The sequence below is a fragment of the Lolium perenne genome, chromosome 2, assembly GCF_019359855.2.
Source record: "Lolium perenne isolate Kyuss_39 chromosome 2, Kyuss_2.0, whole genome shotgun sequence".
NCBI classification, from domain to species: Eukaryota; Viridiplantae; Streptophyta; class Magnoliopsida; order Poales; family Poaceae; genus Lolium; species Lolium perenne.
The window spans coordinates 62,506,968-62,529,940 of record NC_067245.2 but is presented as its reverse complement, the minus strand read 5'-3'; positions in this window follow the sequence as shown (position 1 = coordinate 62,529,940).

Genomic DNA, 22,973 nt, shown 5'->3' with positions numbered 1-22,973 from the left:
GCGCAGAAAGTGTGTATCAAGTGTTATCAAAGGGTGGTGCATCGTTATCATGAGCTCCCCCATCCATAGTGGTACTAAGGGCTTTGTCAATTTTAGGCCTATAATAATACTTCTTTGGTCTAGGCACTTTAGAGACATACATAAACTTTTGCTCCTTACCCACGTAAGCTTTCTCCTTATATTTAAGAGAAGAAAATGTTGAACCCAAAGTTCCCATAGCTTTTTCAAGTTCGTCAATCCTATTGATTTGATCATCATGGACAGCATTAGTTCCTAGGACACTAATTCTTTCATCAATTCCTCCTAAGGATTTATCAAGTTCATCAGTTTTATCAAGTAATATTTCCAATTTAGCTTCAATACTTGGAGAATTTTTCTCTATGGTTTCCAATTTTTTCATAACATCTTCAAGAGAGATTTCAGTTTTAACTTTATCAACAGGGGGTATTCCAAATAAACTCTCAATAATGCAACTAGCTTCTAATGCAGGAGTACTTAAGAAGTCACCTTTTGCGAGACTATCAAGAACATATCTATTCCAGCTAGAGATACCAACATAAAAGTTCCTGAGTAAAATAATGGTGGAGTGTTTCTTAGTGCATCTATTATGGGCATCACTAATTCTATACCAAGCATCTCTCAAACATTCTCCCCCTCGTTGTTTAAATGTACGAACTTCAACTTCAGGGTTACTCATTTTAGTAGTAGTAAATAAAGCAAACTAGATAAAGTAAATGCAAGTAACTAATTTTTTTGTGTTTTTGATATAGCAAACAAGATAGCAAATAAAGTAAAACTAGCAACTAATTTTTTTGTATTTTGATTTAGTGCAGCAAACAAAGTAGTAAATGAAACTAAGCAAGACAAAAACAAAGTAAAGAGATTGAGAAGTGGAGACTCCCCTTGCAGCGTGTCTTGATCTCCCCGGCAACGGCGCCAGAAAATGTGCTTGATGGCGTGTATTTCACACGTTCGTTGGGCAACCCCAAGAGGAAGGTATGATGCGCACAGCAGCAAGTTTTCCCTCAGAAAGAAACCAAGGTTTATCGAACCAGGAGGAGCCAAGAAGCACGTTGAAGGTTGATGGCGGCGGGATGTAGTGCGGCGCAACACCAGGGATTCCGGCGCCAACGTGGAACCTGCACAACACAACCAAAGTACTTTGCCCCAACGAAACAGTGAGGTTGTCAATCTCACCGGCTTGCTGTAACAAAGGATTAACCGTATTGTGTGGAAGATGATTGTTTGCAGAAAACAGTAGAACAAGTATTGCAGTAGATTGTATTTCAGTAAAGAGAATTGGACCGGGGTCCACAGTTCACTAGAGGTGTCTCTCCCATAAGACAAACAGCATGTTGGGTGAACAAATTACAGTTGGGCAATTGACAAATAAAGAGAGCATGACCATGCACATACATATCATGATGAGTATAGTGAGATTTAATTGGGCATTACGACAAAGTACATAGACCGCCATCCAACTGCATCTATGCCTAAAAAGTCCACCTTCAGGTTATCATCTGAACCCCCTCCAGTATTAAGTTGCAAAGCAACAGACAATTGCATTAAGTATGGTGCGTAATGTAATCAACAACTACATCCTTAGACATAGCATCAATGTTTTATCCCTAGTGGCAACAGCACAACACAACCTTAGAACTTTCTGTCACTTTGTCCCTGTGTCAATGCAGGCATGAACCCACTATCGAGCATAAGTACTCCCTCTTGGAGTTACAAGCATCTACTTGGCCAGAGCATCTACTAGTAACGGAAAGCATGCAAGATCATAAACAACACATAAGCATAACTTTGATAATCAACATAACAAGTATTCTCTATTCATCGGATCCCAACAAACGCAACATATAGAATTACAGATAGATGATCTTGATCATGTTAGGCAGCTCACAAGATCCGACAATGATAGCACAATGGGGAGAAGACAACCATCTAGCTACTGCTATGGACCCATAGTCCAGGGGTAGACTACTCACACATCACACCGGAGGCGACCATGGCGGCGTAGAGTCCTCCGGGAGATGATTCCCCTCTCCGGCAGGGTGCCGGAGGCGATCTCCTGGATCCCCCGAGATGGGATCGGCGGCGGCGGCGTCTCTGGAAGGTTTTCCGTATCGTGGCTCTCGGTACTGGGGGTTTCGTCACGGAGGCTATTTGTAGGCGGAAGAGCAGGTCAAGAGGCGGCACGGGGGCCCCACACCACAGGGCCGCGCGGCCAAGGGGGGGGCCATGCCGCCCTAGGGTGTGGCCCCCTCGTCGCCCCTCTTCGTCTCTCCTTCGGACTTCTGGAAGCTTCGTGGAAAAATAGGCCCCTGGGCTTTGATTTCGTCCAATTCCGAGAATATTTCCTTACTAGGATTTCTGAAACCAAAAACAGCAGAAAACAGCAACTGGCACTTCGGCATCTTGTTAATAGGTTAGTTCCAGAAAATGCACGAATATGACATAAAGTGTGCATAAAACATGTAGATAACATCAATAATGTGGCATGGAACATAAGAAATTATCGATACGTCGGAGACGTATCAATATTCAGGATCCCGAGTGGAAAGAGGTGGACGAGAGCGTCAAGGAAGAAGATGAAGAAGAAGTGGAGGAAGACTCGCGCGCACACCCGCGTGCTACCATCACAAGCATCGAGGTGGTGGATAACCCTTTTAGTGCAAAGAGGAGCGCAAGAGTTCGCACTGGAGGAAGGGTTCCACATCATTACCTAGCTCCAAAGACATCTTCTTCAGGCACTTACCATCCCTTCCGCAATCTAATTTACAATAGTCAAATTGAAAGGACTCCCAAGGCAGCACTGCCTAGCAATTGGGATATAGATCATTCTAACACTGCAGGAAGGATGAAGCCTGAGGCTGAAGAGTGGGGAAATAACTCCAAAAGTTGGGAATCACCGTCGGACATACTTCTTAACCGCGTCGAGCACAATTCGGAGATGATCCGCAACCTCATGTACAAGATTGATGAGCTTCAGGAGCTTGTTGAGAAGCTTGTTGAGAATTCATCACCACCATCGCCGAAGGAGTAATTCATCATCGGTATTGGCATCCCCTTGGTTTGTTCCAAGCTTGGGGGAGTGCCGCGGTATCACATCATCACTATCTTTTACTTTTTATTGTCAAGTAGTGTCATATCATGAGTAGGGAAGTTATCATATAAGATGGGTTGTAGTTTGGAAGTATCTCTCCTTTAGTTAGTTGTCTATGTATCCCTTGGTGTGAGTTATCGTTATGGAATATTAATGAGAAGTCTTATCATTTACATATTGCACACCTTATTTTAGTTTGCAATCTCTATTATATGATCGATCTTGATTTTAGTATTGGTATCACTTTGGGAGCATTGAATAAATCTATTTGGTTTCGGCAAACTTAGCATTGGTCAATAGCAACAACACTTTGAGGTATTAAGTAGAAAAGAGAAATACATGTAGTTGTTTCATTGTCTTTCTTTCTTGTTAGCTCATAGCTTATTATTCTGAAGTTAAAACTATTTGTGCTTACAAGGAAGATGCATGATTATTTCTATCACATGTATATTTGTTTGTTTCCTTCAACTCTTATGCTTGCTAATTAACCTTGCTAGCCAAAGACCTGTACTGAGAGGGAATACTTCTCGTGCATCCAAACCTTAACCCAAACTTATGCCATTTGTGTCCACCATATCTACCTACTACATGGTATTTCCTGCCATTCCAAGTAAATACTTCGTGTGCTACCTTTAAACAATTCAAAATTTACTATCTCTTATTTGTGTCAATGTTTTATAGCTCATGAGGAAGTATATGGTGTTTTATCTTTCAAGCTTGTTGGGCAACTTTCACCAATGGACTAGTGGCTTGATCCGCTTATCCAATAATTTTGCAAAAAGAGTTGGCAATGCGATTCCCAGTCCCAAATTAATTAAACTAAATAGACACTCCTCCATGGTATGTGATTGATGGACGGCACCCGAAGGATTCGGTTAGCCATGGCTTGTGTAAGCAAAGGTTGGGGGGAGTGTCATCATAATAAAACTAAAATAAAAAGGCACTCCTTCATGGTATGAGATTGTTGGCAGGCACCCGAGGATTCGGTTAGCCATGGTTTGTGAAAGAAAGGTTGGAAGGAGTGCCACACAAAATAAAAGTAAAATGGGAGCCGCTCTTTGAAGGTTTGTCTGGCAAGGGGGTTAGAGTACCCGCTACCAGTCGTTGACAACAACAAACACCTCTCAAAATGTTACTTTCATTCTCTTTATATGATTTCAAAACTGAAAAAGCTCTAGCACATGATTTAATCCCTGCTTCCCTCTGTGAAGGGCCTGTCTTTTACTTTATGTTGAGTCAGTAAACCTATTTCCCTCCATCTTAATCAAGCATTTGAGTTGTTGTGATCAAACCATTATATTGTGATTTGCTTCATCATGTCTTTTATTCTTCCTTGTTTAGTACAAGTTTTATCTAAATGAATATAGCTCTGCAAGTTATCAGTGATCATGAGGAGACTATTATGATTGAGTATGCAAGTTGTGCCATATAAACTTTAACATGAGAGCGCTGCTCGATAGATAAGAATAACCTGTTAATTGTTCTCTGACCAAGAACGAAGTTTGCCATTACCAACTATGATTTCTTATGCACCTTTATTTGTGATTACCTTATACTTGTTTCAAGTTGAGTTATATGAGGAAGTTGTTTACTAGAATGTCTCTTGTGAATGAATATGATGCCTCTTGTCCGTATTTTATTAATTGACTCTTCACTCCATAAACATGTGGTCCTGTTTACCGAGTTCAGTCTCGCTTGGGGACAAGCGAAGTCTAAGCTTGGGGGGAGTTGATACGTCCAATTTGCATCACTATTTTATATCATAATTTGCTGTTATTCATTGATATATTTCATATTTGGACATAATACTTATGTTATTTCATCTATTTTGCATGTTTCATGATTATTGGAGGATCGAGCACCGGAGCCAGGATTCTGCTGGAAAAAGCGCCGTCAGAATGCAATATTTCGGAAGATCAACAGTTGATGGAAATTATATAAAAAATCCTATTTTTCCAGATGACGAAGGGAGCCAGAAGGGGGAGCCGAGGGGACCCGAGGTGGGCCCACCCCATAGGCTGGCGCGGCCCAAGGCCTGGCCGCGCCGCCCTGTGAGGAGGGGGCCCACAGCCCCCTCTCGCCTCCTTTTCTTCGCGTACGCCTTCGTCCCGAAAACCTAAGCTCCAGAGGGTACCTCGCGAAGAGTTACAGCCGCCTCTGCGGGGCGGAGAACACCAGAGAGAAAAGAGCTCTCCGGCGGGCTGAGATCCACCGGGGAAATTCCCTCTCGGAGGAGGAAATCGACACCATCGTCACCGCCATCGAGTTGGACATCATCTCCATCACCATCATCATCATCTTCATCATCAGCACCGCCGTCTCCACCGCTGCACATCGTCACCGCTGTAGCAATTTGGGTTTGATCTTGATTGTTTGATAGGGGAAACTCTCCCGGTATTGATTTCTACTTGTTATTGATGCTATTGAGTGAAACCGTTGAACCAAGGTTTATGTTCAGATTGTTATTCATCATCATATCACCTCTGATCATGTTCCATATGATGTCTCGTGAGTAGTTCGTTTAGTTCTTGAGGACATGGGTGAAGTCTAAATGTTAGTAGTGAAGTATGGTTGAGTAATATTCAATGTTATGATATTTAAGTTGTGGTGTTATTCTTCTAGTGGTGTCGTGTGAATGTCGACTACACGACACTTCACCTTTATGGGCCTAGGGGAATGCATCTTGTACTCGTTTGCCAATTGCAGGGTTGCCGGAGTGACAGAAACCTAAGCCCCCGTTGGTATATCGATGCAGGAGGGATAGCAGGATCTCAGAGTTTAAGGCTGTGGTTAGATTTATCTTAATTACTTTCTTGTAGTTGCGGATGCTTGCAAGGGGTATAATCACAAGTATGTATTAGTCCTAGGAAGGGCGATACATTAGCACAGGTTCACCCACACAACACTTATCAAAACAATGAAGATTAATTAGCCGTATGTTGCGAAAGCACTAGACTAAAATCCCGTGTGTCCTCGAGAACGTTTGGTCATTATAAGTAACCAAACCGGCTTGTCCTTTGCGCTAAAAAGGATTGGGCCACTCGCTGCAATTGTTACTCTCGCACTTTACTTACTCGTACTTTATTCATCTGTTACATCAAACCCCCCTGAATACTTGTATGTGAGCATTTACGGTGAATCCTTCATCGAAACTGCTTGTCAACACCTTCTGCTCCTCGTTGGGATCGACATTCTTACTTATCGAAGATACTACGATACACCCCCTATACTTGTGGGTCATCATGGAGGCTCGCCAGCGTTTTCGCCGGGAGGAGGCGGAAGCCGTCCGCCTCGTCCGTGAATACGAGGCGGCCCACCGGGAGGCCCGCGTCCGCCGCGTCAAGCTCGAAATAGTCGAGCTTGACGCCGACGATGTGTGAAGCTCATACTCGACAGCGTCGGCACCTTCTGCCGCCGACACGCTGCGCCACTACCGGCACCGCCGCGCGCGTAGGCCACTTTATAGGCCGCATTTTGCTTACCTTAAGTAGCGCTCGCCGGTGTACCAGTACTATAGGTTTAATTTTACGAACAATGTATGTTTTGATGCTCAATCGGAGCATCAATTTGATGTCGAACTATGATCATCGCCGAATTTACCCGCGCCCTTTCAAATTCTGCTTTTCAGTTCCAGTTTTACGGTTTCTATTCTGCGCCACTGCCAAATTCGCACGAACTATCGTTTTCGGAAGACTGAAAACCACCTTTTCAGTTTGCACTTTTTCGGGCTCTGTTAGAGATGCTCTAACGCATTTTCTCCCAGCTTGGCGACGAATCTGCTCAAAGCTGCGACTAGCCCAGTTAGCTGGTGTATTTCATTGAGCTTTGTTGGCTTCCGCATCGTCACGATGGCTTGAATTTTATCCGGGTTAGCCTCGATTCCTCTTTCTTACACCATAAAACCGAGAAATTCTCCTTCAGGAACGCCAAAAGAGCACTTCATCGGGTTCAGCTTGAGGCAGAATTTATCGAGGTTGTCAAAAGTTTATTTGAGATCATCAATCAGGGTTGACCCTTTCTTTGTTGTTATGATGACATCGTCGATGTACATGTCAACACCCGGATTTTTAAGTCCGAATGCCTATTATGTCATACATCGCAATCCCAGGAATATTGTTGTTGCGAGGCATAATAGTTAAGTATCACAGTCGTCATTCATTACAAACCATAAAGTCTTACAAATTGGAATCACATGATCCATATTACACGAATAGTTGATCTATGGATCAACAAACAAACACAAGTTCATAGCGGAAGCGTAAGATACAAGGACTCTCTAGTACACAGGCCAACGCTTGACGTCGGAAGACTCCTAGTTGTCGTAGGCGTCCTGCTGGTCATCGCCTTGTTCCTCTTCATACTCTGGCCATTTGAATAGCCAGGGACAAAGCCGTGAGTACTTCAAGTACTCGCAAACTAATACTAATGTAAGTGCTAGACATTTTCTAGTAAGGTTTGCTAAGCTCTAGTTTATTTGCATAAAGCCAATTTTAGTTCACAAGTATTTGAGTAAAAGCTTATTCATGTGCTAACTAACTCAAGTGGGAACATTAGTGTCATTCCCACCATTCAAGTGGTGATTTCAATTCAATTCACCACAAGTCATTTCACCATCTCATTTCACATCATTTTCAAGAATTTGACATTGGAAACTGTATGGCCTTTCCAACCGTCCGTAACCGTGGACGTGGCTATTCGAATAGATTTACACTCTGCAGAGGTTGCACACTTGTGCCACAACATTTGATTTCATCCGTCGGGATTACCCCGAATCATCGTAACACAGTACGCGGATCATCAACCCTAACCTTTCACTTACAAATCCTAGTATGAGCACCTCTCCCCATGAGTTTGGCCTCCCAGTGAAGACAAACTGTCAACCCGGGAACTGCACAGGGCTTGGCCGTACAATTCACCTCAATTCACATCTTTTCTCAACAACGGAGGCAGCCTCAAGCATAACCCCTATGATGTGTGTTCAGAGGGAACCCATACTAAGATGCATAAACTTCCAGTTAAGCCCTACCCATAATCAGGTATTGTGGGGGTACTCAATATTGGAAAGGTATCGCATCCAAACCAATATCATTTTTATCAAAAAATCACCATCTTCTCTTGGTCATATTCATCTTCAAAAATCATTCAATGGAATGCTTCATCATTCCAAGTTTTCAAAATCAGTTCAAGTCACATTGTTCCCATCTAGAGTAGTCAAGTTTTATTCATTAGCACTAGCTCTAAATCATGAGGGGTGCTATCTTTCTTTGCTTGAGTAAGACTAACTTTACTACTCTAGTAAACCTCTTTTCTTTGACCAAAGTTAACTATAAAAGTAATCTCTTGAGAAAACAAGTAAAAACTTGTAAGGTATAAACTTGGGATAGGTTTATGTAAGAAAAGATAAGATTATGGTGCCTTGCCCCAAAGGGGCTTTGCACTTTGCATGAATATTAGCTTGCATTGGTGTTAGCTTGCCTTGGTGGTTGAGGTGGTCAAAGTGCTCTTCTTCTTCTGGGTAGAATCCTTCCTCTTCCTGGTATTCTCCGGCACTAGCGTCTATATACGAGTACAAGGATACCATCACCAAACAATACTTAAGTATCCTTAATTAGCCTTAATGGCTCACTCTAAATGATCTAGCATCATTACTTAACATTGCTACTTAAAATTAATCTAGGGTTTCTTACTTAGTGTTAGAGAATAACTTCTCTCCTTATATATGTAAATGATAGTTTCCATATAGTTTTTGAGAAATAATTTCCTCTCATTGAATCTTCTTAAGATTTAATTTCCTCAAACCATTATACATGAAATCATGTTGACATAAGTCAACCATTCATCATCATCATTTGAGGAATTGATTTAAATGAGGTAGACCAGCTCATACCATTTAATAATGCTACCATTGATTTAAATCTCCAAGTAATTCATATAAGTGAGTTTGGCCAGGGGTCCAAACATCACATGAATTCATTTGAGACAAGATTTAAATGAAGTATAAGACCTCATATGATTTGCATAATAGTTTTGGACAATATCACTTAGATAAACTAGCCATATTGCCAATAATTAAACTAGGGCATGATCATGCAAAGTGACGACACCATTTTCTTGCAGAAACAATTAGTGTAAGTCAAAAGTGAGCTATTGGAGTTGGAATTAACTTAATATCTATTTTGGTTGATTTTTAATAATTATTTGAGTAGGGAAAAGTCCCTGCCTTCTTATTTTTGTCAGATTAATTCTACAACTAATCTTGACAAGGGACCAGTGGCATTTTGTAGATCTTTTTACTAGCTTTCCAACAATATAACATTCATCAAATTTGGTTGGGTAGATTTGAAACTATTTTAATTCTAGCACAGGGCCAGTATTTGAATTCATACTGAAATTAATTAAAAGGATTTGAATATATGGGCTTAGGCGGGAAAAATAGCTGGGCTGCGCAGCAGAGAAGGATTGAGCCGGCCCAGCTAGCGCTGCGGGCCAGCTGACAGAGGGGCCCGCGTGTCAGCGACTCAAACTTACCGAAACGGTACGGGAGGCTGAGAGGCGTTGGATCAGGACCTAATCGAACGGCTGGGCGTCGTCGTCGACGTGAGAGGGTTGCTACCGCGGCGGAGGTAGGGGCTTGGCGGCGAGCTGGAGCTCCGGCGAGGGGTTGGCGAGGTGCAGGTCGACGTTGTCGAGGACGAGGAGTCGACTGGTACCGGCGGCATCGCTCGGGGAGGCGTAAATCGACGGCGGATTCTGCGTCGGGTTCCGGCGATCGACGGAGCAATTGGCGAGCTCCGGTGAGAATTGGAGAGGGGAAATGGGTCGAGGAGATCGAGGAGAAGGAGGCGAGCAGGTTTGGTGTGGAGATGAAGGCGCGGGTATGGCTCTATTTATAATGGCGCGAGGCAACCGTGGTTCTGCGGCGAGGTCGACCAGGTGGCGGCGATTCCGGCGATGGAGAGGGGTAGGCGAGGGCAAGGCGAGGTAGGCGACGGCACTACGAGGCTAGTGCGCTTGCTAGCTAGGTGGGGGACGGCCTGGCGAGCGCTGGCGATGTTGAGTTCTGGCGACATTGGCGCGGGAAATCGGCGAGGTGGTCGACGGCGACAGGCGACGCGAGGGCAAGGGGGCGTGTCTGGCGGTTTGCAAGGACGGTGGTGAAGCTCAACGTGTAGCCAGGGGGTCCGGGGGAGGCGTCGAGCGGCGAGGCGACATGTGCTCTGCGCTGCCCGTGGCGCGCGCGCACGACATCCTCGGCATGCCCTGGGCAGCTCTGGGCGCGACGCGTGCCAGCCCTAGGGTCTTCCTCTCCGACAATGGTGGTGCTAGGTAGCTGCAGGGAAGCAAGGGGGAGCAAGGGGGCAAGGTGGCCAGGGCTAGATAGGGAAGGAGCTAGGGTTGGCCAAGCTAGATGCTCAATGGCCGGCAAGGCATGGCTATGCCATTTCTTGGCCTCCACCTAGGGTTGCTGTGCAAGGGTTGGGTGTAGAGGGGACCAGGGAACCAGGTGTAGGCAAGTGGTGATCAAGGTTGGGCCAACACTATTCCAAATAGTGTTTTTGAGATTGAGGCATAGTTGGAAAAGTCAAATTTTGTCAAAATGATTGGCGCAATGAAATTTGAAAATTGAGAGAGGAGTGAGTTGGACTTGCTTCTGATGATCCACAACACCCAAAGATGGTGGTGAAATTTTAAAATTAAAAGAATTGCAAAAATCACTAAGTGGGAGAATGTTCCACTTAAGAAAATGTTGTAACTTTGGATGAGCATAGCATTTGATCTAGAAAGAATTTGGCATGGTGATCTTTACAAAAAGTGTTCACCTTGATGTTGTCTTGGATGAGGTGCAAAGAGTTAGCAAGGTTTGGTTTAAAATTTTTGAATTGCAGGGGCTCAAAGTAGTGATCAGACTAAATTTGGCAGATTTGGCCAATATCACATGTGATCAAAATTTGAGTTTGAAATTCATTTGATTTGTGTTTCTTTGATTCCAAAAGGTGTAATAAGTGTTTGGTATCATATTACAACCAATGGTGAAGATCAAAATGGTCTAGATCAAAGATTTGGAAAAAATGGCATAAACCATATGTGAGGGTTTTGTGAATTTCCAACTTTTGTTCTTTTATTTCTCTTTGCTTCATTTTGATAAGAGTGAGGTTTATTTGGGGTTAGATTGAGTTAGGTGAAAGGTTCACCCCATTTTGAGGCAATGGGAGTGGCTAGGTCAAGATTTGATAATTTGGCTAAGTGCCACATATGCCTCTATGCATATATTTGATTTTATTTTGTTTATTACTTGAATTGGTTGGTAAGTGCTTTGTTGAGTGTGTTGAGGTATTTAAATTCATCTACTCAAGGTAGACAAAGCAAAGCTCATCATTTTCAAAAAGTAGCCATAGGCTTGCATATGCCTTTTTCTTAAATAAGATCTTTTCTTTTCATTTTATTTTTCAAAGATTGATGACAAGAGGGATGAGGTTTAGGGTTTAGTAAGTTTTGCAATGGTTCACCACCATTTTAGCAAGTAAGAAGAGTAGAGTTCAAAACCTCCACATTAGGGCTATAGGCCCACATATGTCTTTTTCTTTATTTTGGGTTTTCTCAAAACAGATCCAAAGTATTTTTGAGAAGGTTAGGGTTTAGGGTTTTTCTTATTTGATTTCTTTCTCTTTTATTTGGTTTGTGATCTTCACTTGATCACTTTAGGGTTTTAGGTTTTATCACCTAAGCATAATAACACTCATCATGGCAAAAACACAAGTAATAGGTATGAGCACTATGCATAGCACTCTATATAGGAAAAGTTTTTGTTGGTTCTCATTTTTGGAAAAAGGAAATTAAATTTGCTCTTTGTTTTTGAAATTTGGGGTGTTACAAACCCTTCCCCCTTAAACAAATCTCGTCCCGAGATTTGAAGAAAAGTTAGGTTCCTAAGAGAGATTGGGCGATATGATTTAACAGGGAAACATACTTGGAATGGCCTGAGGTGCTTCTTGGGCTTCGGTGGCAGTCATGTTGTAGTAGCGGCCGTTGTTGTTCTGGTTCTTTCTTGCGGCAAAGCGGCGTTGGTTCTGAGCAGGTGCAACGGTGTTGCCAGCAATCTTGGCGAGTCTCTTGGGGCACTCATTGGAGTAATGCCCAACCACTCCACACTCATAACAAGTGATGGTGGCCTTGTCCTTGTTGGCGACGGGGATGGCGTTGCTTCTAGTCCTAGGGCCAGTGTTGTTGTTGTTGTTGTTGTTGTTGTTGTTGTTCCCATTGTTGTTGTGGTTGGGGTTGTTATTGCTGGTGTGATTGTTGTTGTTGTTGCCTCCGGGCTTCGGGGGTCCTCCGTGGGTGTTGGTGTAGTTTGGGCGGTAGTTCTGGGCAGGGGGCTTGTTGTATTTTGGAGTATATCCTCCAGATGAGTTGTTGCGGTACTTCTGGGTATTGCTGGACCCATGCTGGTTCATCATTCGGCGCTTGCGGTTCTCGTTGGCTTGGTGAAACTTGCCCTCCATCTGGATGGCGGAGTCCACCAGGGCTTCCAGGTCAGCAAAGGGAATGTTGACCAGTACAGTCTGCATCTCGTCATGTAATCCGTTCAGAAATCTTTCCTTCCGCTTCTCATTGGTGTCGGTCTCGTCCGGGGCGTACCTTGACAGAGTAAGAAATCTGTCGCGGTATTCTACCACGGACATTCTGCCTTGTTTGAGTTCGGGGAACTCGTCTCTCATCATCTTGATCAGTCCTTGGGGCACATGATACTTGCTAAACTTCAGCTTGAAGTCTTCCCAGGTCATCATCTGTCCCGCATTCATTGCGCGGGTGCTGGTCCACCAGGCTCGTGCAGGTCCTGACAGGTAATGGGTGGCGAATAGCACTTTCTCTGTGGCTTCAACTTGCGCAACTTTGAGGTTGTTCTCAATTGTCTGGAGCCAGTCATCAGCATCGAGGGGCTCTTCGGTCTTATTGAAGATAGGTGGGTTGGTGTTCTGAAAATTCTTCAGTTTTGACCCAGGGTGGTCGTGGTTTCCATGGCCGTTGTTGTTCTGAGCGAGCTGTTGCAGTGCAGCAATGTTGGCTTGGCGTTCAACTCTCTCGGCTTCTCGGTCGGCCATCATCGTCTCTAGCATCTGCAGCATGGCGTCTTGGGTGGCGTTGCGGGTTGGTGGGGCCATCTGAACATCGGAGTGGATGATAAGATAAGAGGGAAATTTCTACGGTTTGTTTGAATTTAAGTTCACGAAGTTCAAAACTTGAAAACTTGAGTAGTGTTGAGGTGGTAAAAACCGGCAACACTTTTTCATTCATACCAAACATCACCCATAACAATTCTAACACACCATTGATTTGAAGAACCATTCATTCGTTCTACGATACAAGGTGATCCTGATACAACTCACACCTACGTAAGTGCTGGGGTGATACTACTCTTCGGTGGTGGATTCTTCATCTTTACGGGTAATGTGCTTGGCGAGAGGCTAGGGCGTTGTCCAACTCCTTGCGGGTCTTGTACAGCAGGAAGTCGAGGTGTGCTACATAGTGGTTCATCTCCGTGTGCGGGGGCATGGTCATCGGTCTTCCCCTGGGATCATGTCTTGGGTAGTAGATGAAGCGAGTGTTCTTGATCTTGTTCTCATTTTGTCCACACAGACGGGCAATTGCTTCTTGCATCGCTCTGACTAGTCCTTCCTTCCAAGTGTTTCCCATTACAGAAAACCATATGGTTTCCGATACCGGGGCTCCAAGCTTTCTTCGTAGATCTGCAGAGACTTCCCACCGAGGTGGTCCTCCGGTGTGATTGTTGAGGGGTGTTCCAAAGAACTCGGGATACTGGCGTCCTAGACAGTCCACTAGTTGCTTCAAGTCTTTCTCAAACATCAGGTTTCCTCCGTGACCAAGCTGATAGAACTCCCATTTGTACTCCATCTATGAACAATGAGGATGAGTAAGTTAAAGAAGTGGTCATGTGTGTAAAGTTTTATGTAGTTCTCAAAGGAAAATGTAGAGCATGAATTTCTCATTTTGAAAAAGATCTCAATGATAAGAGTGAGAATAAGTTTTTCACAAATATTCACTTCATTTGTTTTGAAACTAAGTTTTTCAGACGTCCATTCTAACTAGGGTCTCCTAAGGTCAAACAATGGCTCTGATACCAACTTGTCAACACCCGGATTTTTAAGTCCGAATGCCTATTATGTCATACATCGCAATCCCAGGAATATTGTTGTTGCGAGGCATAATAGTTAAGTATCACAGTCGTCATTCATTACAAACCATAAAGTCTTACAAATTGGAATCACATGATCCATATTGCACGAATAGTTGATCTATGGATCAACAAACAAACACAAGTTCATAGCGGAAGCGTAAGATACAAGGACTCTCTAGTCCACAGGCCAACGCTTGACGTCGGAAGACTCCTAGTTGTCGTAGGCATCCTGCTGGTCATCGCCTTGTTCCTCTTCATACTCTGGCCATTTGAATAGCCAGGGACAAAGCCGTGAGTACTTCAAGTACTCGCAAACTAATACTAATGTAAGTGCTAGACATTTTTTAGTAAGGTTTGCTAAGCTCTAGTTTATTTGCATAAAGCCAATTTTAGTTCACAAGTATTTGAGTAAAAGCTTATTCATGTGCTAACTAACTAAAGTGGGAACATTAGTGTCATTCCCACCATTCAAGTGGTGATTTCAATTCAATTCACCACAAGTCATTTCACCATCTCATTTCACATCATTTTCAAGAATTTGACATTGGAAACTGTATGGCCTTTCCAACCGTCCGTAACCGTGGACGCGGCTATTCGAATAGATTTACACTCTGCAGAGGTTGCACACTTGTGCCACAACATTTGATTTCATCCGTCGGGATTACCCCGAATCATCGTAACACAGTACGCGGATCATCAACCCTAACCTTTCACTTACAAATCCTAGTATGAGCACCTCTCCCCATGAGCTTGGCCTCCCAGTGAAGACCAACTGTCAACCTGGGAACTGCACAGGGCTTGGCCGTACAATTCACATCTTTTCTTAACAACGGAGGCAGCCTCAAGCATAACCCCTATGATGTGTGTTCAGAGGGAACCCATACTAAGATGCATAAACTTCCAGTTAAGCCCTACCCATAATCAGGTATTGTGGGGGTACTCAATATTGGAAAGGTATCGCATCCAAACCAATATCATTTTTATCAAAAATCACCATCTTCTCTTGGTCATATTCATCTTCAAAAATCATTCAATGGAATGCTTCATCATTCCAAGTTTTCAAAATCAGTTCAAGTCACATTGTTCCCATCTAGAGTAGTCAAGTTTTATTCATTAGCACTAGCTCTAAATCATGAGGGTGCTATCTTGCTTTGCTTGAGTAAGACTAACTTTACTACTCTAGTAAACCTCTTTTCTTTGACCAAAGTTAACTATAAAAGTAATCTCTTGAGAAAACAAGTAAAAACTTGTAAGGTATAAACTTGGGATAGGCTTATGTAAGAAAAGATAAGATTATGGTGCCTTGCCCCAAAGGGGCTTTGCACTTTGCAAGAATATTAGCTTGCATTGGTGTTAGCTTGCCTTGGTGGTTGAGGTGGTCAAAGTGCTCTTCTTCTTCTGGGTAGAATCCTTCCTCTTCCTGGTATTCTCCGGCACTAGCGTCTATATACGAGTACGAGGATACCATCACCAAACAATACTTAAGTATCCTTAATTAGCCTTAATGGCTCACTCTAAATGATCTAGCATCATTACTTAACATTACTACTTAAAATTAATCTAGGGTTTCTTACTTAGTGTTAGAGAATAACTTCTCTCCTTATATATGTAAATGATAGTTTCCATATAGTTTTTGAGAAATAATTTCCTCTCATTGAATCTTCTTAAGATTTAATTTCCTCAAACCATTATACATGAAATCATGTTGACATAAGTCAACCATTCATCATCATCATTTGAGGAATTGATTTAAATGAGGTAGACCACCTCATACCATTTAATAATGCTACCATTGATTTAAATATCCAAGTAATTCATATAAATGAGTTTGGCCAGGGGTCCAAACATCACATGAATTCATTTGAGACAAGATTTAAATGAAGTATAAGACCTCATATGATTTGCATAATAGTTTTGGACAATATCACTTAGATAAACTAGCCATATTGCCCATAATTAAACTAGGGCATGATCATGCAAAGTGACCACACCATTTTCTTGCAGAAACAATTAGTGTAAGTCAAAAGTGAGCTATTGGAGTTGGAATTAACTTAATATCTATTTTGGTTGATTTTTAATAATTATTTGAGTAGGGAAAAGTCCCTGCCTTCTTATTTTTGTCAGATTAATTCTACAACTAATCTTGACAAGGGACCAGTGGCATTTTGTAGATCTTTTTACTAGCTTTCCAACAATATAACATTCATCAAATTTGGTTGGGTAGATTTGAAACTATTTTAATTCTAGCACAGGGCCAGTATTTGAATTCATACTGAAATTAATTAAAAGGATTTGAATATATGGGCTTAGGCGGGAAAAATAGCTAGGCTGCGCAGCAGAGAAGGATTGGGCCGGCCCAGCTAGCGCTGCGGGCCAGCTGACAGAGGGGCCCGTGCGTCAGCGACTCAAACTTACTGAAACGGTACGGGAGGCTGAGAGGCGTTGGATCAGGACCTAATCGAACGGCTGGGCGTCGTCATCATCGTCGATGCGAGAGGGTTGCTGCCGCGGCGGAGGTAGGGGGTCGGCGGCGAGCTGGAGCTCCGGCGAGGGTTTGGCGAGGTGCAGGTCGACGTTGTCGAGGACGAGGATTCGACTGGTACCGGCGGCGTCGCTCGGGGAGGCGTAAATCGACGGCGGCTTCTGCGTCGGGTTCCGGCGATCGACGGAGCAATTGGCGAGCTCCGGTGAGAATTGGCGAGGGGAAATGGGTCGACGAGATCGAGGAGAAGGAGGCGAGCAGGTTTGGTGTGGAGATGAAGGCGCGGAGATGGCTCTATTTATAATGGTGCGAGGCGACCGTGGTTCTGCGGCGAGGTCGACCAGGTGGCGGCGATTCCGGCGATGGAGAGGGGTAGGCGAGGGCAAGGCGAGGTAGGCAACGGCACTGTGAGGCTAGTGCGCTTGCTAGCTAGGTGGGGGACGGCCTGGCGAGCGCTGGCGATGGCGAGTTCTGGCGGCACTGGCGCGGGAAATCGGCGAGGTGGTCGACGGCGACAGGCGGCGCGAGGGAAAGGGGGCGTGTGTGGCGGTTTGCAAGGACGGTGGTGAAGCTCAACGTGTATCCAGGGGGTCCGGGGGAGGCGTTGAGCGGCGAGGCAACATGTGCTCTGCGCTGCCCGTGGCGCGCGCTCACGACGTCCTCGGCATGCCCTGGGCAGCTCTGGGCGCGACGCGTGCCAGCCCTAGGGTCTTCCTCTCCGGCAATGGTGGTGCTAGGCAGCTGCAGGGAAGCAAGGGGGAGCAAGGGGGCAAGGTGGCCAGGGCTAGATAGGGAAGGAGCTAGGGTTGGCCAAGCTAGATGCTCCATGGCCGGCATGGCATGGCTATGCCATTTCTTGGCCTCCACCTAGGTTTGTTGTGCAAGGGTTGGGTGTAGAGGGGACCAGGGAACCAGGTGTAGGCAAGTGGTGATCAAGGTTGGGCCAACACTATTCCAAATAGTGCTTTTGAGATTGAGGCATAGTTGGAAAATTCAAGTTTTTGTCAAAATGATTGGTGCAATGAAATTTGAAAATTGAGAGAGGAGTGAGTTGGACTTGCTTCTGATGATCCACAACACCCAAAGATGGTGGTGAAATTTTAAAATTAAAAGAATTGCAAAAATCACTAAGTGGGAGAATGTTCCACTTAAGAAAATGTTGCAACTTTGGATGAGCATAGCATTTGATCTAGAAAGAATTTGGCATGGTGATCTTTACAAAAAGTGTTCACCTTGATGTTGTCTTGGATGAGGTGCAAAGAGTTAGCAAGGTTTGGTTTAAAAAATTTGAATTGCAGGGGCTCAAAGTAGTGATCAGACTAAATTTGGCAGATTTGGCCAATATCACATGTGATCAAAATTTGAGTTTGAAATTCATTTGATTTGTGTTTCTTTGATTCCAAAAGGTGTAATAAGTGTTTGGTATCATATTACAACCAATGGTGAAGACCAAAATGGTCTAGGTCAAAGATTTAGAAAAAATGGCATAAACCATATGTGAGGGTTTTGTGAATTTCCAACTTTTGTTCTTTTATTTCTCTTTTCTTCATTTTGATAAGAGTGAGGTTTATTTGGGGTTAGATTGAGTTAGGTGAAAGGTTCACCCCATTTTGAGGCAATGGGAGTGGCTAGGTCAAGATTTGATAATTTGGCTAAGTGCCACATATGCCTCTATGCATATATTTGATTTTATTTTGTTTCTTACTTGAATTGGTTGGTAAGTGCTTTGTTGAGTGTGTTGAGGTATTTTAATTCATCTACTCAAGGTAGACAAAGCAAAGCTCATCATTTTCAAAAAGTAGCCATAGGCTTGCATATGCCTTTTTCTTAAATAAGATCTTTTCTTTTCATTTTATTTTTCAAAGATTGATGACAAGAGGGATGAGGTTTAGGGTTTAGTAAATTTTGCAAGGGTTCACCACCATTTTAGCAAGTAAGAAGAGTAGAGTTCAAAACCTCCACATTAGGGCTATAGGCCCACATATGTCTTTTTCTTTATTTTGGGTTTTCTCAAAATAGATCCAAAGTATTTTTGAGAAGGTTAGGGTTTAGGGTTTTTCTTATTTGATTTCTTTCTCTTTTATTTGGTTTGTGATCTTCACTTGATCACTTTAGGGTTTTAGGTTTTATCACCTAAGCATAATAACACTCATCATGGCAAAAACACAAGTAATAGGTATGAGCACTATGCATAGCACTCTATATAGGAAAAGTTTTTGTTGGTTCTCATTTTTGGAAAAAGGAAATTAAATTTGCTCTTTGTTTTTGAAATTTGGGGTGTTACAGTACACTTGAACGTTTTTGCCAATGTGCGTGGTAAGGCACTTCTGCATCATCCGCTGATATGTTGCTCCCGCGTTTTTCAACCCAAAGGGCATTGTTCTATAACAGAACACGCCATAGGGTGTTATAAAAGCTGTTTTGATCTCATCTTCTTCTTTTAAGCGGATTTGGTTGTAACCAGAATACGTGTCCAGGAAGGAAAGACGTTCACAGCCTTCCGTAGAATCGATAATTTGATCGATCCTTGGGAGGGGGAAGTGATCCTTTGGACAATGTTTATTGAGACAGGTGAGGTCGACGCACATGCGAAAGACCTCTGTGTTTTTCTTCGGCACCAGTACTGGGTTAGCTACCCACGTGGCCTCTGTATGTAGCTCTTTGATAAATCCGGCTTCTCTGAGTCGATTAATTTCCGACAGCATAACTTTGCGGTTTGGTTCCAAAAACGCCGCAAAGATTGTCTGATTGGCCTGACCAATGGATCCAAGTTAAGGGGGTGCTCGGCAAGTTCCCTGGGTACTCCTGACATGTCTGCTGGACACCATGCGAAGATTTCCCAGCGCTCACGGAGGAACTCGATGAGCGCGCTTTCCTATGCAAGATCCATATTTGTGGCGATAGCTGTCGTCTTCTTGGGATCTGTCGGGTGGATCTGCACCTCCTTTGAATTTTTGGTTGTGTTGAAGGTTGGCTCCTTTAGCGGCCTCCCTCCATCAGGCAACACGTCATAGTCAGTTGTTAGCCTGGACGCCATATACTCCGCTTGCATCCCGAAGGTTTCTGACAGTCGATGAAAATCCTTGTCGCACTTATCCGCTAGCGCGAAACTGCATTTTACTGTGATTGGGCCTCTGGGACCAGGGAGTCTCCACAACAAGTATGTGTAATGTGGTACTGCCATAAACCTGGCATACACGGGTAGAGCGTGATATTGTGATGGAAAATCCACGACTTCGAACTCCAACCTTTCTATCCTGTAATTCTCTCGGGTTCCAAACTGAACGTCGAGATTGATCTTTCCTAGTGGATAACTTGGCTTGTCTGGTGTGATACCATGGAAACGTGTGTCGGTTGGTTTTAAGTTTCTAGGGATATATTCATCTTCCTCAATGTATCTGCGTACATGAGGTTTAAACTGTTGCCTCCATCTATGAATACTCGTGAAACGTTGAATCCTGCAATTACTGCTGGTAAGATCAAAGCTGACTACCCTGGTCGAGGGACTTGATGCGGGTGGTCCGCTATGGTAAACCCAATGTCCTGTCCCGACCAATTCAGGTACTCGATTGTTGGTGGATGCATCTTTTCTGCCATGAAGACTTGTCGCAAAATTACTTTTTGAGCCCTGTTGGATGGTCTAGCCTTCTGAATCATCGAGACTGCGCCATTGGTGTTGATATAAGGAGGCGGGTGTGGAGCTGCCGCTAATTTGTAACTGATGTCGATTTTCGTCTGTGATCGCGGGAGGAGGTGAAAGGTGGATCTCACTCCTTGGCCCCTCAGGGTTTCTATGTGTTGCCTGTGCGTTGGCATGCCCTGTGTATCTGTTCAACGCCTAGAAAGTTCGGCAATCCTTCTGTAAATGCCCCGACTGCCTCTTCCCATTGTTGTCGAGATAGAAGTGCATTTGACATGGTCCGTTCATCATATCTTCAGGAGATATGTATGGCCTCTGGAACCTTGGAGCATTATTTTGCCTGTTAGGACGTGGACTATCCCTGTAGTCGCTACGCTGTTCACCACTCTTTTGATAATCATCTCGATTGTTATTTCCGCTATTTCCCCGAAAACCAACCGATATTTGGCCGGGACCATCATAGTCGGAGAATTGACGAGAGAATCATCGTCTATTTTGCATATTTCGATTTCGATCATCCTCGGGAGACCTATGTCGCTTATTGTGAACAACATCTTCTCCATCTGCCCAACGATTCGCTATTTTCATCAGTGCTGCTATTGTTTTTGGATTAGTCCTTCCCAAATCCTCGACTATATCCTTCCTTTGGATTCTGGCAACAAACACATCTATCGCTCTTTCATCAGATATGTTTTCCGCCGAGTTTTTGATAATGTTCCACCTCTGAATGTACGTCCTCATCGACTCATCATACTTTTGTCTATAGGCTCATAGCTGCTCTATTGACGCAGGTTTCTTGCATGTAGATAAGAACTTTTTCACGAACATGTCCTCGAAAGTTTCCCAGCTGTCAATGGATCCAGGTGGTAGCTTTTTGACCCATGACCGCGCTACTCCACTTAAGTGCACTTGGATGCTCTGCATGGCGGTTGCTTTGGCTCCTCCCGTCAATTTCACCGTTTCCAGATAATCGACTAGCCAATCCTCTGGATCTTGAAGGCCATTGAACTTCTTGTAATTATCGGGTAACTTGAAACCAGATGGGACTCGCGTTTTTTGAACTCTTCGAGTAAAACAGGGGAGCCCGCACATCTCCTCTTCGTCAACTTCTGGTGACTGCCGACGTTCCCTCCTTTCTTGTCGTGCCCTATCAACTCGCGCATGTGTCGATGTATTTCTTGCCGTGCTTGTTCTTGGCGGGTCCTGTACTACCATTGTTGGTCGTGTACTATTTTGCCTTGGAGCACCTTCGGGAGGTGTGCCTGTGTTTGCGAACGCTGTTCCCATGACTCCAACTCCTGCCATAGCCATGTTATACAATGCTTCGCTCGAATCTCCGGGAGGTGGTCTATTTGCCAGTATGAAGGCCTGAGTCGCCATATATCCAGCTTCCGGTGTTTTGGGAATAATGTTCCCCCTTGTGTCTATTGACATAAAGGACATGTCGAGGTTTTGGATCAAGTTTTCCCTCTCGGCTTCGGGTATGTTCTGCAGCCTAGATCTTCCCCTATTACGGGCTGCACCGTGATTGGATTCCGAAGTTCCTGAATGTCGGCTGAGCTCTGCCCTTCTTCGGCTTGTGGCTTTCCTCCTATTAACCTCAGCTGTTTGCTTTTCGAGTTCTCGTCCAGCACGGGCGAGTCTATATTTGTATGCTTGCAATTCTTCGAACATGGCAGTTGTATTCATCGGCTCTGTACCATCCATAGCTTTTGCGGCTCTGTCCCAAGCCGCTTGTGGAAGTTGCACCATCTGTCGTTCCGCAGGGCCGACATATTTAGTGCCCAAACCTCACGTAAGATCAGCGGGATCGACATATGGATTTCCCAAATTATCGAAAGCCTCTGATGTCTCCTTCTGTGGGCGACTTGGCTCTCCAACTACGTAAACTTGATGATATTTTGAAGCTTGACCTTTGCTGGGGTTGGTGACACTGTTTCATAGATCAGTGAAGACCTCCCGAACAGAAGTAGATCTATCGATGAAGTTGAAGCTGTCGACGCTATCTGAGTCGTTGATTATATTGGAGTCCGCAGACGACTCGAAGGACATGCTGCCGAAGATCTTGACGAGTTCTCCGCTTGTTGTCGACTTGGCGAAGCGCGGCGATGAGATTTCCTCGGCGTTGATCTTGAACGATGACGATGATTCCGAAAAATCGGAGTTGGCCGGCGACGATCCCGACGAAACCGGAACCTCGAGACGATGCGATCCCTCTTTTCCGACGCGGAAGTGGAACCTCCCGAACGTCATCTCCATAGGCTCTTCCAGATATGCATATGCATCCACACGGGAGGGCGGGTGAGGAACAAAATCGACTAGACCAGTTTCGATCTGTTTACCTCTGTCCATCGCGTTGCTTGACACCGAAGATGTCGACGATGTTGAGCGTGCGATTGAGATCAGATCCTTGTCGCCTTCAATCCCCACGGTCGGCGCCAATTGACAAGGTATCGACTTGTCAATGCCTACATATTGTAGACTAGGGTTTTCAGGGAAGTAAAGGGCAAGTAGATCTCGAAGGTTCAGCCGGAAAAGTACTCGA